The sequence below is a fragment of the Acomys minous genome, assembly GCF_964271855.1.
Source record: "Acomys minous genome assembly, chromosome: 13".
Classification (NCBI taxonomy): domain Eukaryota; kingdom Metazoa; phylum Chordata; class Mammalia; order Rodentia; family Muridae; genus Acomys; species Acomys minous.
This window is the reverse complement of record NC_140495.1, coordinates 7,638,666-7,656,856: the sequence shown is the minus strand read 5'-3', so window position 1 is coordinate 7,656,856 and position 18,191 is coordinate 7,638,666. Positions and strand designations below refer to the sequence as shown.

General features: G+C 44.1%; 1 protein-coding gene across 17 annotated transcripts in view; it reads right to left on the bottom strand.

Annotated features, from left to right (window-relative positions):
- RBMS3 (RNA binding motif single stranded interacting protein 3) overlaps positions 1–18,191 on the bottom strand; it is a gene marked incomplete at its 3' end in the record, with an annotated part of 1,316,912 nt that overhangs the window by 118,023 nt on the left and 1,180,698 nt on the right. The window lies entirely within an intron of this gene.

Sequence of the window (18,191 nt, the reverse complement as noted above, 5' to 3'; positions counted from 1 at the left end):
AAATGATACTGTCACATTGGATGTGTAAAAATGTGATGTTTAATCCTGCTGTCTACTTTCAAAAATGCCTCTTATGCTCATAAGATTGTCTATGTTTCCAGCTCACTTATTTGTACATTAGTGGTATAAATAATTTATATCAAACAAAATTGGCCACTTATATCTCTTTTTAACAACAGCTAAGCTTTGCTTTAGTATTTCAGTCATAATAGGGCATTTCTAGGCCTCCGAGGTTAAAAAAACTGATGAGCAGTAAATATTTAAAAACAAAAACAAAAACAAAAAACAAACTCATTATTGGATACAGTATTATTGTTGTTTTTAGAGAGTTTTGCTGTGATGTTCAGGGTGGCCCAGAACGTGTGATCCTCCTGCCTCAGACATACACCAGCAGCACAGAAGTGAGGGTAACTGTATTTTTAATAAAATGGGGTGATTCTCTGAAACAGGCCAGAGGCTGACTTAGGAGCTGGGTACGGGTATCCATGTCTCACTGACTTAATGGGGTCTATCAAAAGGTTACAGTTATAGGCAGTGTGTGCAGTGTACACACTGAGCAGGCGTGTCTGCTTGAGTGAGCTGCTGGACTCACACACTTGTTCTAATCTGTGAAGAGAGACTCCACGGCTATCTCAAAGCCAAGGAGATGGCTGGCAGAATTGGTTCATTCCTCGGTTCCTAGGTTTATCTTGACACGTGGCGTCTCCTAACCAGAGGCGTCGTACAGAAGCAATCCTGAGAACTGCTAGGCTGCTGTGACCAGATTTAAAAACACTTAGGAAATGTATCCTACATATACCACTTTAGAAAATCCCGTTGTTCTAGATTAGATAAATATATGCTCAAGACATTAGGGAGCAAACCAGAGACTTCAAGGGAATTCGAGATGTACACCTCACTTAAATGGAGGTTTTCAAACAAAATCTGAACGTACCCTTCAGAGTTCTGATTTTATTCACACACCTTCTTTTTGCGAAACCTGAGGTGGACTGAGCTGAACTCATAAAGCCCTTGGCTGGTGGCAGACACGGGGGAAAGAAAGAGCTAGCTGGCCATGGAGCCTTTCAAGCATGGGACAGAAGCCAGCAGCCTGCCTGAGCTGAGAGGTGGAGGAATGAGACAAAGAGGGAGACCAGCAAACGCTCCAAGGGTGGAGGACCAGCTGCTGAGCATCACCTGGACTGCTTCAAGAGGACTGTCAGGGATCAGGCGAAAGCAATAGTGCAGATTTATCACTTTCAAAGTAGCAAATGCATCCAGGGAGGCAAGAGAAGCCAGTTCTTTATGTCTAACAGAATCAGACTGAGAGGAGCTGTGAAGCTGCTGTTTAGGCGTGATGTCATTCCTGGATTTCTGCTTCTAGGCTTCTAAGAAACGTCCCTGCCCAGAGGTTTGTCTGCCTTACACAGCAACAGGGAAGGACAAGATAAAGCGCATGTGAAGCGATCGCAGGCTGGAGAGCTGATAACGTCTTTTTTTTTCCAGGAAGAACTTGGTGGTTCAGTGAGAAACAGGACAAAATAAGCATACTTTTATTTTTGTGTACAACAGTGTTGCCTGTTCCGTGGAGGTATATGCATCATGTATGTGCAGTGTACACAGGTCAGCAGATAGGTCATATCCTCTGAAACTGGAGTTACAGACATGTGTGTATAAAAGTCATTTTTATTCTCCTGGCTCAATTGTTGTCTGGGAGGCTTACTGTTTCCTTCTGCTAACCTAGGCCTAGTCCTAGAAGCTTCTAGCCTCCGTACAATCTAACCTAGGCCTAGAATGTCTTCAGCCTCTGAGACTTACTGCTTACCGAGCTCACCCTTACTTGTTCTTTCTGGACTGGCTGGTTCAACTTAGCTGGTTCTGGCTCAAATTCTTTTCCCAGCTGACTTACTTAATCTGGCTTCTTTCTCAGCCTCGAATTGTGCTGCTTGGCCTCATACTAACTCAGCAATCTGCTCTAATCTTCTGACTTCCTTTCGTTTTCTGGCTCATTCTGTCTTCACCTGAGTTCTCTCCTGCAGTCCATATCTCTATTACTGTTCTGGTAAAAGTGCCTCTGCTCTCTGTAAAACTGCCTCTTAAGTAGCTTCCCTTTTCTCTCTCTTCTTGTGAGAGTTGAGTGTATCTCATCTTGTCAAATCTTGTCTGATTCATCACTTTTTCAGCCACTCAATTAGACACCATTTTCAAACATGGGTGCTTCCTTCTACAAACTAACTTCACCATCTTTTGGGATTAAAGGCATATACTACCACAACTGAACTTTAGCTTTTCTTTACCTGATACTTTCTCTAGCCTAGGCTGGCCTTGAACTCAGATCTGTTTGCCTTTGCCTCCTGGATTAAAGGCATGTTGGTACTCTATCTGGATAAGACAGACTTAGAAGGTCTTTGGACGTGATCTCTTGCCAGAGCAGCCATGTTCTGAATTAACATTCCTCTACAATTGTGAGTCACCATGCAGGTGGATTGAACCAAGGTCCTCTGCAAGACCAGCCAGTGCTCTTAACTGCCAAGTCATATCTCCTGGATAGTTATTTTATTTTGTTTTGGTGTTGTTTATTCAAGACAGGGTTTCTCTATGGAGCCCTGGCTGTCCTGGATTCACTTTGCAGACCAGGCTGGCCTCGAACTCACAAAGATCCACCTGCCTCTGCCTCCCAAGTCCTGAGATAAAAAGCGTGTGCCACCATGCCCGGCTTCTGGATGGTAATTTTAAACTGTGACTTAAATCCTTAAACCCCTCATTGCTTTTTGGCTAGAATTTAGTCAGAACAATGAGCGAAGTCACTAACACAAGGAGTTTGTTTTTAATCTCAATCTAAATGTCTGAATTTCACAGATTCTAAGACACAGTTTTGTTTTTCTCACATCCTAATATCTGTGAAATTAGGATTCCCTTAATAATTGCTGGCATTTCATAGTCTGTCAAGTCACCTTTCTCTCTTTTTAGTGGCACTTAAAATAAGACAGTAATTTGTCTTTAACCGATGATATTTCACAGTCAACGATGTAGCAATCATACTGTCAAAACCACCATGACATGGTGACCAAGCTTGGAAAACACAGAATTCTGAGGTTGCAATGGGTGAGCCCAAGGAGCTAGCAGAGCAAAGGTTCCTGGGAGACTGATCCAGATCCTTCTAGGCCCCAGGATAAATTGATGCTGCCTGGAAGCCTCAGGTGCTTAGCCATTGATGGGGTGATCTTGAGGCCTGTGACAAGCTGGGCTGGCCAGGACACGCTGGCAATTCCAGAAATAGCTGATCTGGTTGACACTGCACTCAACTGTCATGGCCTCCTTGTTTAGTTTGGTCAGGGGACATGGGGATCAGCCCTCAGCTTTTCTTCCTGGGAACGCTGGCTGTAATATTATTGTTCTCATGACACTTCTAGGCTGCACACCCCTAACCCTCCCCCAAGAACATAAAGATTTCCCCCACTTTCCCCCTTGACAATATGGGTAGGCAGAGGACCCAACACATCGATTATATTTGATGCAAAATTACCATATTATGGGCACTTACCATTCATAATTGTTATCTTTATTCATCACACATTAACATTGGGCTCAGAAGCTTCCAGAAAGGGTATTGGATCAAGTAAAAACGTTTTAGCGCCGAGAAGCCAAGTTATCGAGGCTTTTTAAAATAAGACGGCCTTTCCCTTCAGCCTGCTCTCTGAGTGTTAGATAAAACCACATTGGGAGGGGCAGCAGCAGACCCGGCTCACCAACGCAGGCAGGCAGCTGGCTGTGGCTTCCCAGCTTGCACAGGCAAAGGCTCGCCCCCAGCTCAAGGTTAAGAAGACTCTTTGTCAGACCCTGGCAAGACTGGGAGACAGAGCCTAATCCTTTCCTACTTGAGCAGCATGTGCTAAGCACTTTGAGACAGGCATGAAGGAGTTAGTGGTAAATGATTCAGACAGCGTCTCTGCATCTGTAACAGTGCTCTAAGCGATCCCAAGCCTAGACAGTACACTAGGGTTTTCCAGCAAATCCTTTACCATGAGATTTCATTGGAACAGTGGTCCACTGTCAGCTGAGAGTGTGTCTGTTTCTAGTGGCTCGTGAGGGCCGTGCTCAGCATCTGACAGCAGCCTCTTTGCTGAAGTCTGTTTTAAGATCCACTGCTGTCAAAGTCAATAACAGACCACCTGACTAATAATAGAAATACTGCCTTTCTGGGCTCATGTCAGAGTCTTCTCATGGTTTTTAAGAAGCATGGTGCCAGGAGGCTGACTAAAGCACCAGATGCCCCAGCAACACCAGAGTACACCTCACTGAAGGCAGGGGAGGCTCTGTGTCATACTTTGACTTGTGTTCCTCATCACTGATGATGTATCTAACCACGGGGTCATGCTGGTATTCTTGAGTGATAGCCAAATGTTTTCAAGAACCCAGAGAGAAAGGCTGTCCCTGTGTATAAGCCTCTTTCTCTGCAGGTATCATGTGACATGTCGGTGGCATGCTTGCCATCCACCAGAACCATCTGCGTGCTGCTGGAAACCAACACTTGGCTTACCAGTGCAGCTTGTTTTGGTTCCTATTGGCGTGGACCAGTGGCTTTCCCCTCATATGCAGATAAGACTATTGTAAATTATAGGGATCACTCACTGTGGGATTAAAGAATTTGTCTAAGGCATGCCAATGTTGGCGAAGGGTCACAAGCTTGCTGATCTTCAATTTTAGGCTAACTGATCACTCTGAGACTTCTCAGAGCCACGGAGCAGGATCAGAGCCCTGCCCATGCTCCATAGGAAGCCTTGGACTTTGAGGTAACCCCTGCACATCTATAGATGTCTTCAAATCGGTGAGGCTCGACAGTTCACTTTAAAGTAGTTTTCAAATAAGGGCAGTATGTTGACATGTTGTACCACAATTTGTCGCATGTAGGAGAATTGTATTCTAAGTCGGGATGGGGGCAAAGCCTTAACCCACACACTAGTTCATGTTCAACAGCAAAGTCACAAAACAGAATCACGCAGATCCGGGTCATATAGTGTGGCTCCATGTTTTAAATCATTACAGACACAGAGCTCCCTGAGCAAAAAAGGCAGGGTAGGTTCTTCTAGCGTCTGCTGAAGAGATTTTCACGTACCCTTGCCTTCTGTGTACGCCTAGCTAAAGATAGCCTTTTGTTGTTAAAAGCTTTGTTTTAAAGTTGTTTTCTTTTTTAAAAAAATTCGTGTGTACACATTTGTCTACGTGTGAGTGAATATGTGCACAAGCATACAGGTGCCTACGGAGGCAGAAGAAGGTGTCAGATGATCTGGAGTTACAGGAAGTTGTGAGCCACGTGTCATGGGTGCTGAGGACCACACGCGAGTCCTCTGTAAGAACTGCAGGCACTCTCCTAACTGCTGAGCCACCTCTCCAGCCCCAAGGTAGTGGTATTGCTGTTGTTACTCTTTCTTTTTTTTTTAAAAAACAAGCTCTCACTTAGTTCAGAATGGTTTTGTACTTGCTATGTAGCCAGGATGACCTTGAACGTGTGGTCTCCCTGTTTCTATCCCTCCAGTGAATCCTAGGGATCAAATTCAGGTCACTGGGCTTGGAGGAGACCACCTTTGCCTGCTGAGCCATCTCACTCAACCCAGAGGGACTTTGGATATTAATTTTACCTTTTCATTATATGCAGAATAGGTAAGTTAATAATCCATCTCCTATCTCTTTAAAAATGTGAGTTATGCAATTTGTCATCTTTCAAAAGTCCCCAGTCTTTTCCATGGCTTGTAGCAATAGCTTGGTTTTATTATTCTTCCTTTAAAGTTTTCCCTCTGAGTCCTCTTCCTCTCTGCCAGCCTGTGACTTTTATGATTATACGACCTTCAAAGAAAAAGAATTGTCCAAGAGCCTTACAACATCTAATATTTCAGTGTTAAGTAATGATTTAGGATTTGGAGTGCAATGTTACTAAAACCTTAGTGTAATATGGAACAAACATAAAATACATTAATTTCTGGGTTTTATTGACTTTATAAGTAAAACAAAATTTACAATAGCATTATATTGGCAGCAGATTTTATTTCTATCATTTAAAAAGTAAACATTTTTACATACACTGAGAGAGAGAGACAGAGAGACAGAGACAGAGACAGAAAGAGAGAGGTGTGTGTGAATGCATGCACATGTGTGTGTGCGTGTGTGCATGTTCATGTGTGTGTGTGCATGCATGAACAGACGTCCACGCAGGACAGAGCTGGCTCTCAGCAGACCTGAACTATGTGATGACATTAGGAAGCTACAGCACAGTGCAGCTTGTAATAGTGCAGCCAGTCAGGCGTGGCCACTAAGCTGTACCCTAGTCATTCCTTGCGCTTCTTTGATCAACAACACACACCATGCCATCGCAATCCCAGGGGAGAGAAGTACGGTGTTGACAGACTCTGAGAGCATGCCCAGCGTCAGCTCAGCTCAGAAGTTGGGGGACAGAGGACTCAAATGTTAGAACCATATCCTTAGCCTAAAAGTGCCAGGAAAGTTATGAAGAAAAGTGTCACACATGGTGGCACTCTTCAGTCTAACATTTGTGGTGGATTATTCCCACATCAGAGCATGATGTCCACAGACACTGTCCCCAGGTGCTCCTAGGGGGGCTGGAGGCCTGCACTGAAGGGAGCAGTGTGGAGCTTCCCAATTGTGGGAAACACTGCGTGTGTAAATGAATGTCAGTCAGTGTCTCAGTGAGGGACTCTAACAAACAAATGGCTAAAATCTAGGAACAACAGTCTGTGGCTACTACTCTGGTTATTTTTATTACTGTTTTGTTCTTTGTTTTCTTACTTTGGTCTCAGTTGTATAGATCTGAGCCCACTTACAGAAAATTCTTTGATTTTTTTAAAAATGTCACTCAATTTGTATATATTGTGTTCTATTCTTCAGGGTCTCATGTATCCCTGGCTGACCTCGAGTTCACTGTAGAGCTAAGACTAAGTGCTCTTGCTGCTCTCTGCTCTCTTGGAGAACCCCAGTTTTGTTTCTAGACCCATGGAAGGTAGCTCACAATTACCGAGCTCACAATTGTTCCAGCTCCAAGGATCCTGTCCCTTCTCATGGCCTCTGTGGGCACCCACATCACACTCATGCGTGTGTGCATGCTTGTGCATGTACACAGAGACACTTTCATGTGGCTTCAGTTTTGACCTGTAGCTGAGATGGGAGCCCAGTGTTTTATACATTCCAGGCAGGTAAGTGTGCCACCACTGATCCGTATGCCCAGCTCTGTTTTACACTTTATTTTGGGACAGGGTCTCACTTTGAAGGTTGCTTTGGGCTCACTCTGTAGCCCACGATGGCCGTGCATTTGCAGCAGTTGTGATGCTGCACCACGCAGACCTGGGCTTCTTTTTAAAGGGCATGTTTACGCAAAGGTGTCTGACTGAGAAACTATGAAAACAATCACAGAAGGCACCATTAGAGGGTTTCTCGCTATGACAATGTACACTAGCAGTTTTGTCCCTGCATCTTGCACCTACCAGGTGAAGTGGCACTCAGGGACCTAATGCAGACCCAGGATTACACAAGAGGAAGGCAGTGACAAGGACAGGGCTGAGGTGGATCACCATGATGTCATGTCTTCCTGCATTCACCTCAGTTCAAAAAAGAAATACATCCAGCCAAGCTACAACGTACAGCTCAAAGAGAAAGACAATTCATTGTGAATCTGAACTTATGATGCAGCCTCACAGGACTAGCATGGCTACCGACCTTCTCTGAAACCTACAAGGATTTTTTTTCCTCAATCATAAATGGATTTAGAGTGATGACTCAATGTCTTGAGACTAGGTGCTTAGAATTAAATCCATCAACTCTGTCCCGTGCTCTAAAATAGCTTGCAGATCGCATCCGGCCACACAGCCTGTGCCAATCTTCCTCCAGTTATTAGCAAGGAAAGGGAATCTTGTTAACATTGGCTTTGGATAGACAGGAGTTACAGAACCACAGCACAGAGGACATTCTTCACCCAAAACAGACAAAATAATGCACGGTTCCTGGTCTTAACAAACTGCTTTGCGTAAAGATGATTATGATAAAATAAATATCCTTAGCACTCTCTCTCTCTCTCTCTCTCTCTCTCTCTCTCTCTCTCTCTCTCTCTCTCTCTCTTCTGTGTATGTGTGTGTGTATGAAGTTAAGATTATTCATCTATATTCATTGTATTCATAGACCTATATCTTGGCTAGTAAAAAATGCATTGAAGTCTGTGGGCAAGTGTGTGTGTGTGTGTGTGTGTGTGTGTGTGTGTGTGTGTGTGTGTGTATTTTTAATGGAATTTTCTCACCTGGGCTGACAGTGCTCCTTCTAAGTGCCATGACCACCTTAAAAAAAAAAAAAACTCCAACCTCAGGGGAAACTTTCTTTGAACTGTCTATCAGGGTTATCCCGGAGACTCCCAAGCATTACAGGGCGTGGCTATGGCCCTTAGCGGACCCCCTAGAGGTGGAAGGTAAGTCCTTATTGCTGAAGACATCTTGCAGGTCCTAGAGCCCGGGGAACCCTGAGCTCACACTGACCCCAAAGCGTCCTTCCTGAGGATTAGCTTGCATAATACCAGAAGGTACCATACAGGTGGAACCACAACAAAGCCCAGCATGGCAAGACAGCCCTAAGTGTGCAGTAATGGCACAGCAACCAACAGCTCTCTAATCAGACTTAAGACCCACTCAACACTCAACGAGAGGGAAACTGTGTCTGGTGCTGGAAACCAACCCAGGGCAAGTGAAGTCACAGATCTGGGAGGTGAACTTAAAACCACGCCTTGATTAAACCAGCACGGTTGTCAACTACTTTTTAAATACCCGCCCTTATATCAACAAATGACTGCAGCCTTCCTCTTCGCCACAGACAGAGACCATTACAGAGACCCACAACCAATCAAGACACAGGGTTGTGGAGCCCAGCCCCAACAGGCGCTTCTACAAAGCAAACCATGCGCCTAAGTCTCAGGGGTCACTGCTGAAGGGTGGGGTGTGAAAAGGCTGAGAGCCTGAGGACCCAGGATTTTGCTGTGGGTCTGTGTCACCTAGTAATGTCAGAAGCTACACCCATAAAGTCTTATCAACATGACTGCCTAAAGAGGAACGGGACTAGGAGGACAACAGACATGCTGATGCGGACAGGAGCAAGGGTCGGGTGGAGGAGCTGTGTTAAATCCTATACAAATAACACAGGCGACTAAGGGATGCCCAGAGTGGGAGAAATAGTCTTCCCCAGGGAAGAGCACACCAACTGGCTATCTAGTATGAAATGGTCAGTTCTGAAAACATATACACAGCAGCAGGATGCAGGCTGAGGAGGTTATACTTAGGGGTGTGTACACACACACACACACACACACACACACACACACACACACACACATCTGTGTAATAACAACTAATGAAAAAAGAAGCCATGAATTTGAAAATGAGCAGGGAGGAAAATATGGAAGAGTTTGGAGGGCAAAGGAGGAAGAGGGAAACAATGTAATTACAATTTCAAAAAGAAAAGAAAAAGGGGAAAAAAAAACCCTAACATCAAGTTTTACTGAAATTGTATCCTTTAAATGGGACTAGCTTAGAGATTCCAAACTTTAATATTACTGCATTGAATCTCCCCAAAACTTAATTTGATTTTTCACTCAATATAATGTGATGATTCCTGGAGTCTGAGGATTATTAACAATATTAATTCCATCAGCTCACTTTTGTATCCAGACCGTGAGGATCACTTTTCTACATTTTTCCATGGTAGAAGAGGTACCCTCAGGGCACCAGCTAGAGGGAAATGTGTGTCCGGCTTTGCCAGCCGCTTTTAAATAACCCTGTCAGGGAGTTATGAATATGACAATAACAAGAAACATCACTTTATTGGTTTTCCTTTGTAACAAAATCTTGACCTTTTTTTCACCAAGCATCTGAACACTTGCTTCAATTATGTCTTATATAGTTATCAGGTCTCTTAATTGTTTCTGTGACCAAAATGTCACAGGGTTTTTTTAAAGGTAAATTTCCAATAGGATCATTACCAAGGGATTTGCTGGCTCCATTAACACCAAGCTTGGACTATCTTCTAAAAGATTTGTGTTTTGAGTTGGCAAGAAATAATGTTAAAAGTAACGAATAGTATCCGCACTAGTTAAAGATGAAGTTAAGTAACCAGTGAGAGGGTATGCTGTTCCTTAATTTTAGACTATTATATTTCAAAATGTTTACACAAACCCATAAGTCACTCATAACAAAACATAAGTAAAGAACTGTCAAAATCCGAGCACCTCTCACAGGGTAGTGGAAGCTTAACCATCTTCTTATCCGATCCAATCGTCTTTACATTAGAGTTGAATCCAGGCTGCAAATATGTGTACTTCACAAGCTTGCCTGCCCCTCTCTCTGTCTCTGTCTCTCTCTCTCTGTCTCTGTCTCTCTCTGTCTCTCTGTCTCTGTTTCTGTCTCTCTCTGTCTCTCTGTCTCTGTTTCTGTCTCTGTCTCTGTCTCTCTCTGTCTCTGTCTCCCTTTCTCTCTTTGTCTCTGTCTCTGTCTCTCCCTCTCTGTCTCTGTCTCTCTGTCTCTCTCTGTCTGTCTCTGTCTCTGTCTGTCTCTGCCTGTCTCTGTCTCTGTCTGTGTGTGTATGTGTGTGTGCGTGCCTGCCCAAGTGTGGCGGTGGCAGTTATTACTGCTGTGTCTAATTATCCTCACCGAAGCACTGGGTTGCCATCAAGCCCACTTTGATCCTGTCATCCGTTTCTTTACTGTTCAGCCAGCCATTCTTGCCCGTTGAGATACAGCCCATTTCTATTTCGGTCTCAGTAGTCACTGGAAATGATTTTTTGAGGGGAAACACAGGGCTAAGCAGTAGACTGTGCCCTTGTGCCCCTGACATCTCTTAAAACTGGTTCCAGACCATTTGGAGGCACACTACCGCAGGTAAGATGAGCAGTATTCTCTTTGTAGTTGGCCAGGGGAATCTGATCTCCACTCTGGGCAGATGGGGACACTCACAGCAGTGATAAAGGGAGATCATCCTTTAGCTGACTGACGACGATGACGTGAAAAAAATTTGGCACAATTATATTATAAACACCAGCCAAACGGAAGATAAACAACAGAACATAAGCATGGGTCCTGGGAACCTCCTACTATGACTGCCAGTGCCCAGCTCTCTCCTGATTGTGGACGGTTGTAGAGGAAGCACTAGGGTTGACCAGGAGGCAATTTCTCCATTAGACAAGCAGCCATGACTGTTTGCCAAGAAGTATGTTTTACTTCAATGACTTAGGAGTTCCATAGTCTTTCTAGACTGTAGGAGTGTTGGCTGTCAGCTTCTCCAAGGCAGTGGGTTCCTGTGGGTTTTCTAGATCCTTCTATGACATCATAGTGTCCGTCCTTCAGTTGTACCAGATCGTCTCCATATGTTTAAGACGAAGTAGTGATACCGGAGCGGCTGGATGTGGAAGCAGGGTTACAAATCTAGCTATCTTCTACTGAGCGACCCATTAACAAGGTGTGGGAAGGATAAAATTCCCAAGAAGTTGTATGGGTAGGGAAGGGGGGATGATCTTAGACAAGTCGGGGGAGGTGAAAACATGATGAAAATGTATCGTATAAAAATTTTAAATAAAAAAATAAAAATTAATAATCAAAAAGAACTCAGTGGAGAATCTCTTAACCATGCCACTTAGTGCCCCAGGCATCTCTTGCACGATTAGATAATAATTTAAAATGCCCCCCCCACCGTGTTTTCCATTTATGTAAAGTCTTGGCCACCAGCATGCATTTACATTTGAAAATCTTGCTTATTCATGTCCATTTCTGTGTGCAAAGTTCCCAGCCTTACAGATTTATAAATAAATGCCTTTCACCAAGCTATGCTAATTAACTTATCAAAATGTTGCCTCAAAGAAAAAAAAGCTTTAAATAATGAAGTTTTAATTAGCCCATCAATTTCCACATTTAGCTTAACTCTAAAATGCTTGCAACATTGAGCAGAAGTTTTTAAAAAATGCTTTTTCAGTTTTTCTCAACTTTCAAAGAGCAGCGAGAAACGGGCATTTTCTTTGCTCTGTTGTTCCCGGGCACTTAGGTCAATACCAGTCCCTTGGTACTCCTACATTCCAAAAAGGATTCAGGGAACAGAAGTCAGTACAGAAAAGCAAGCTTATTTACAGGGTGGACAAACTGTGGTAGAGCATTCCAGTTTCCTCCCCACTGTGTCTGTAGTCTTCTTTATAATCAGAGAAAACTATGACCCAAAGACCAGAAGATAGGTTGACTGGGTTGTGGGTTTAAATGTTCTTTTCCTGTATTTTAGCTCAGCTGGACTCAGGTTGTCTCCACTGTGTCTATTCTCTATTACAGATACAGGTTTTTTTTTTTTAATTGTTTTTTTTTTTTTAACTTTTTCCAAGTCCATGCCTTAGGAAAATAGGGTATGCATTTCATCTCTCTCTCTCTCTCTCTCTCTCTCTCTCTCTCTCTCTGTGTGTGTGTGTGTGTGTGTGTGTGTGTGTGTTGCATTCATGTATATGTTTTCATATGTTGGATGCGTATGAGTGCATGCGGAGGCCAGAGGCAGACTTCCAGTGAGTTTTTTGAATGCTTTCTTCTTTTATTCACTGAGGAGGAATCTCATGCTGGGCCTGGGACTTGATGCTTCCACTCCTCTGGCTAAGCTGGATTGATCCCCCTTTCTCTCCCTCCCTCCCCAGCGCTGGGATTATAGGTATCCACCTTATCCACCCAGTGTATAGGTACCTGCTAGGGTTCTGCACTCTGGTCCTGATGCTGACACATGCCAAATATTTTACCGACTGAGCCATCTTTCTAGCCTTAGGCACTCCATCCTCAGTTGTACCCATTTGTGGGTGGCATCACGTGAGGAAGGTCAGGGAGAGGAGGCGTGGAGGGGGCACTCAATACACAACATATATTTGTATAAAAATGTCTGGATGTAACACAAAACTGTACACAATGATTATACATTTAAAAAAATCTACAAGAGAAAGTGAAAGGTGTCTAGGGTGTTGTGGGATGCTGGATTTAAGTTATCCAGGACCCTGAGCCCAGAAGAGCTGCCCCACCTCAGCCTCACCCCCACAGGCTTACTCCCTCTGGTGGACTTTTGGAGTTTAGTTCAAGCTTGGTATCCTACACTAATTTTTCAAATTAGAAGTGATATAGTTCGACAGCCAAAAGGAGAAGGGGACCCTTAGGCGAAGGCTTGCCTCCCTTTCGAATGCCCACTCCTATGCCAGGATACCAGCCCCTCACCTGTTTTTGTTCGTTCCTTAACCCTGGGGGATTTGGAGGAATGCTCTGGGCTTGGTATGAAAAGTCTGGCAGTATGCTTCCTCCAGGATGAAATATAGATTAGTAGGAGCCAAAGTTAGAAGGCATCCTGCTCAGAACCAGACAGTCATGAGCAATCACCCTTCTGCCATCCTCTCTTGTCTTCAGTTACATCTTTCTGGAAGGGCAGGCACAACTGACTATAGTTTTGGGGCGTTTGAGACAGGATGTAGCTCCAAGGTCGTGAACCTCCTCCTAAGCTTCTGAAGTCCTGCCTACAGGTGAGCCCGGATCTGGAGCAGCCCCGTCTCAACAGTGATTGAAAGGTGCATCGTGAATGCTTAATAATGATGCAATCTGAGGGATGTAGAATCACCTAGGTGACAAACCTCTGGGCATAACGTAAGGGAGTGCCTAGTGAGGTGGGCGGGCCTATCATAAAAGCTTCCGGACAGTGGATGTGGTACGGTGGCCGGCTGCCGCATGCTCTCGTTGCCGCGTGGTGGACTGTAACTCTGAAATATGTGACCAGACCGAACCCCTTTTCTTTTACGTTGCTTTTGTCAAACACTTTGTCAAAGAGACATGAGAACGAACTGACACGTGACCCGCCAGTCGTAGCTTTGAAGGAAGTCCCATCGCTCGGGCCTGAAACTGAGGAAAAGAAGCGTCCTTCTGTGATGTTGCAGCCCAGAGCCTTTGCCTAGGTTGATTTTCACACAGGCAGTCAGTGTGGTCACAGGCCTGACACAGAGAATGCAGGTAGCGCCACAAGTGACTCACCGAGGTATACAAAACTTATTTTTGAAAATGTTACTGGTTTTATGAAGATAATCAATATGGAAGTATTAAATATGAAACAACCTAATAAAAACCTATGTCTTCATGTTAGCATATGTGTCATTAGAATTGATAGGTGTATGTGTTACTTATATGCTGTTTTATAGGGCTTATTGTGAGCCATGCTTTAGTAAATATAGTGCAAACAATACTAGAAATAGAATTATAGAATACCAGACTAGGTAACCCACTATAATTTTTTGTATGTGTGTGTTTTCATGTGGTGTGAGGTGTGTTTATGTGTGTTTGCACCTTTGTGCATCTTTGCCATGAATACACACATGGAGGTCTGAGGTCGACACTGGGAATTATCTGCAATTGCTCTTCCACCATATTCCTCGAGGTAGGGCTGTTCAATAATGCTCAGAGTTCATGGAGATAGATGTCCAGTCTCTACAGCCTGTTTTTTTCCCTAGGGATCCCTAACTACATCTTCTGGGGCTAGAATTAGAGGCGGGTCAGCAACCTCCCTAGCATTTTTATGGGACTTAGCATCTGAACTCTGGGCCTCACACTTAAGATGGCAAGAAGGGCACTGCTGAGCCATCTCCCTCCCTAGCCCTGGTCCACTGTTCTGGGTGTGTCTAAGATAAAAAAATCAAAGTAATGTACTTACTGTTGACATCAACATATATGGCAAGCACAACTCAAGAGCATGACATATATTTTCATGATTTCTTTTTTTCAACATGTCTATAAAATTTGGAATATATATATATATATATATATATATACATATATCACAGATCAATTTATTATAGTATCCTAGCTTTCATAGTTTAATTTAAAAAATCAAAAAGGCTTAAAACTCAAACCCTGAAAACACAGTCTAAGGGGCTTTGGGCCGTAAGCTTAACCTCGCAGTGTCTTCAAGCCATAGTGCCTGTAGTGTACCATCCCAAAAGTTCTACTTCCATGTAGAGTAGCACATGACAACTTTATGATTACATTTGTTCATTTAATTCCTGATGAACTGATGTTTCCAGGGTGCCCACACTTGATTAAAGAGAGATGAAAGGTGGCAGACTGCAGGCAAAATTGTCTTGGGCTTTATTTATCCCCCTAAATCAGGTAAAATTTTTCTGGATGGCATAAACAGAGCCTGTAGATTCCTTCAACGCATGCCCTAAGGATGTCATCAGACAGCATCCTGGACCCATAGCAAAGATTCCCTGTTTAGCTGAGACTCGCCTACCTTATGCTCCCCACAATGTATTTTAAAAGCGCCTTGATTATACCTTTGATTGCTTTGCTACTGACGCCCTGGGAAGTGTTGTTACACTAGGACATGGCATGTGAGGTAATCAGAGTCAGTGTTCCCAGGCCACAGTTACTTATGCTTTGCTCCAGAACTATCTCTGCTTCCCTCTGTGGTGAGAGATGATTTTGCTGGCTTGTTTCAGTTTTGTTGTTTTTCCATCGATTACCAAAATATGTGATCATCCTATAACTTCCCTTTGTGGCCTGAAGACAATATTGCAGATTCTTCCACAGGAAATGAAGGTTTCATTAGAGCCAAGTTTCCTGATGGACCCATGGAGTTTGGGGCTATAGTATGTGGTATAGGGATATTAGCAAGCATTTTACCTAATCAAATGTTAAGGTCAAGTGAGTCTTCTTAGACTATGAATGCTTTGTCTGGGCCGAATGTAACAGTCGCGGGCTGTAAGGCTGCCTGCTGATGCATTAAACGCAATTCCCAAGACGCATGGGTCATCCCCCCACCCCCGACACTCTCATTAAAAGACAATCTCAGCTCACTTTCTAACACAGAAAAAGTGAGCACTCTTGCATTTTTCCATTGGCTTCTGGTCCTCAGTGATTATTCCGGTTTTATTTACTTCTTACTATAATGATATACATTATACACTGCTTGACTACAGCTATGCAATTCAAGAGGGGGCTTCCGACCTTTTATAGAAACACTCAAAGCAGCCTCAGAAAATAGAAAACGGTTAAAGCATTTGCTGAGAAATCTCCCAGCCTCCTCTCTTTCTTAAAAACAGCTCTATTAGTGTTCAGAGTATATCATGGCGCATAATTACGATACTTCTTCAATGACAAATGGAATAGAAATACTAAAGCTCCCCAACTGAAATTATGTCTTTGGACAAAATGCCATTTATTCAGTTATTCAAATAACTATCTATTTCCTGAGGATTGAAAGACCTATAAAAGCCTACACACCTTTTCTTTGTTATTCTACAAAAATAAATAACCAAGTGACCTGAGCACCAAGGACCATCAGGTTGTAGAACCACAGTATACTGCCAGTTTGTATTAAGAGGAGAAATAGATGGCTAACAGGAATAGCACTTGGTTTTGTCTTGTGCCCTTTTGAGAAGCAGCAGGACTCTGTATCAACTTTTCTTCATCCTTTCTGGCTAATAAAGATGTATGTTTTAACAAGGTATATGTGATCATATACCACACCAACACATTTATGAACATACTGCATACCACTGTGATGGTTAGTGCTATCTACAGTTGGATGCAATCTGTAATCACAGTGAAGGTGGGCCTCTGGGCCTGTGTGTGGGGCTTAGCTTCATTACATTAATTGAGGTAGAAAGACCAAACCACTGTGGGTGCCATCATCCCCTAGGCAGAGGATCCTGGGCTGCAGAAAATGGAGAACAAAAACTAGGTACTGGCGTGCATCCACAGCTATCTCCTTCCTGACCGTGGGTGTCACGTGACCAGCTGCTTCAAGCCCCTGATACCGTGATGAACTCTGACCCCAAATAAACTCTGTTTTCATTAATCTGCCTCTGCCAGGATTTCTTTTTACACAGCATCAAGAAAAGGGACTAAGATGACTACCACAGTCAGGGTGAAACTAACTCAAATCCCTGCCAGTTTCACGATACAAACACTGGATTCGCAAAACAAATTTCACTGAAGGTGTGTTCTTAAGAAGTTGCACCCGCTGCGTGCCATAGCCAGCACTTGTAACTGCCGACTGGTTATTTGTGGCTAGTGCTGGATCACAGATCCCCTCTCTCTCCCAGGAACTAGACTGTGCCCCCATCCCACTCCCTGCAGCTGGCAAAGCATGTTGGGAAGGCTACCGCGCATGTGTTTCCACAGGGAAAAGTGAGTTAACCTCCGCAAGCCCACTCCCCTGCAAATGCAAGCTGGGCTGAGATGACCCTTTTCCCTTGTCTCTGCCCCTCCACCTCCTCCTCAGGCAAGCCAAGCCACACCACGTGACCTGGTGTGGAGCTTCCCACCAGCCTTGAAAAAACAAACGTACCAGAGCCATAAACTCCCTTTGCTCTCTGAAGGCTCTCTGCCTCCTTCAGCTCCTCCCCAGGCATGATGGGAATGATGGCCATTAGTGCACAAGCTGTCCTGAAAAATTCCCTTTAAAGGCAAATCTGCGCCTTCCTTCTCTCTGTCACACTACTAGTTTATTTTGTGACCTTGAAGTCTTTCTGATTTCTTGAGTGAGACACAGAAGGCTTATAAGTGAGGCTGAGGCTGAGCTCTCCTTCTCTCTCTCCCTCTGTCTCTGTTTCTGTCTGTCTCTGTCTGTCTGTCTGTGTCTGTCTGTCTGTCTGTCTGTCTGTCTGTCTCTCTCTCTCTCTCTCTCTCTCTCTCTCTCTCTCTCTCTCTCTCTCTAATATACCTGACAATTACCTTGCACATCTGATCCTCTTGCCTCTGCCTCCTAACTGCTGGAGCTATCACCATGCCAGGGTTTTTGGTTTGGGGGTTGTTTTACAGGATGCTGGGATCAAAGCCAAGGTTTTCTGCATGGGAGGACAGTGTTCTACCAATTGGGCTACATCTTCAAGTACCGTGGTGACGCCCTTCAGCTTCTCCGTTGTTTTTCACGTAAACGGCCTTCTCTGCTCCACACTTTAAAGTGAGGCTGCCTGTTTGACTTTGAAGTCATGTGGTTTCCCATGAGATCTAAGTGGGTATGGGAACTGGCGGGGCACATGTCTATCATGTATACCTGTGTGTGTTCAGGCTTCTTACTGAAGTGTATTTGAGGAGGACATCAGGCGTTCAGCTCTGTCACTCTCCATCTTATCCCCTGACGCAGGGTCTCTCACTGACTCTAGAGCCAAGGCTGTCAGCCAG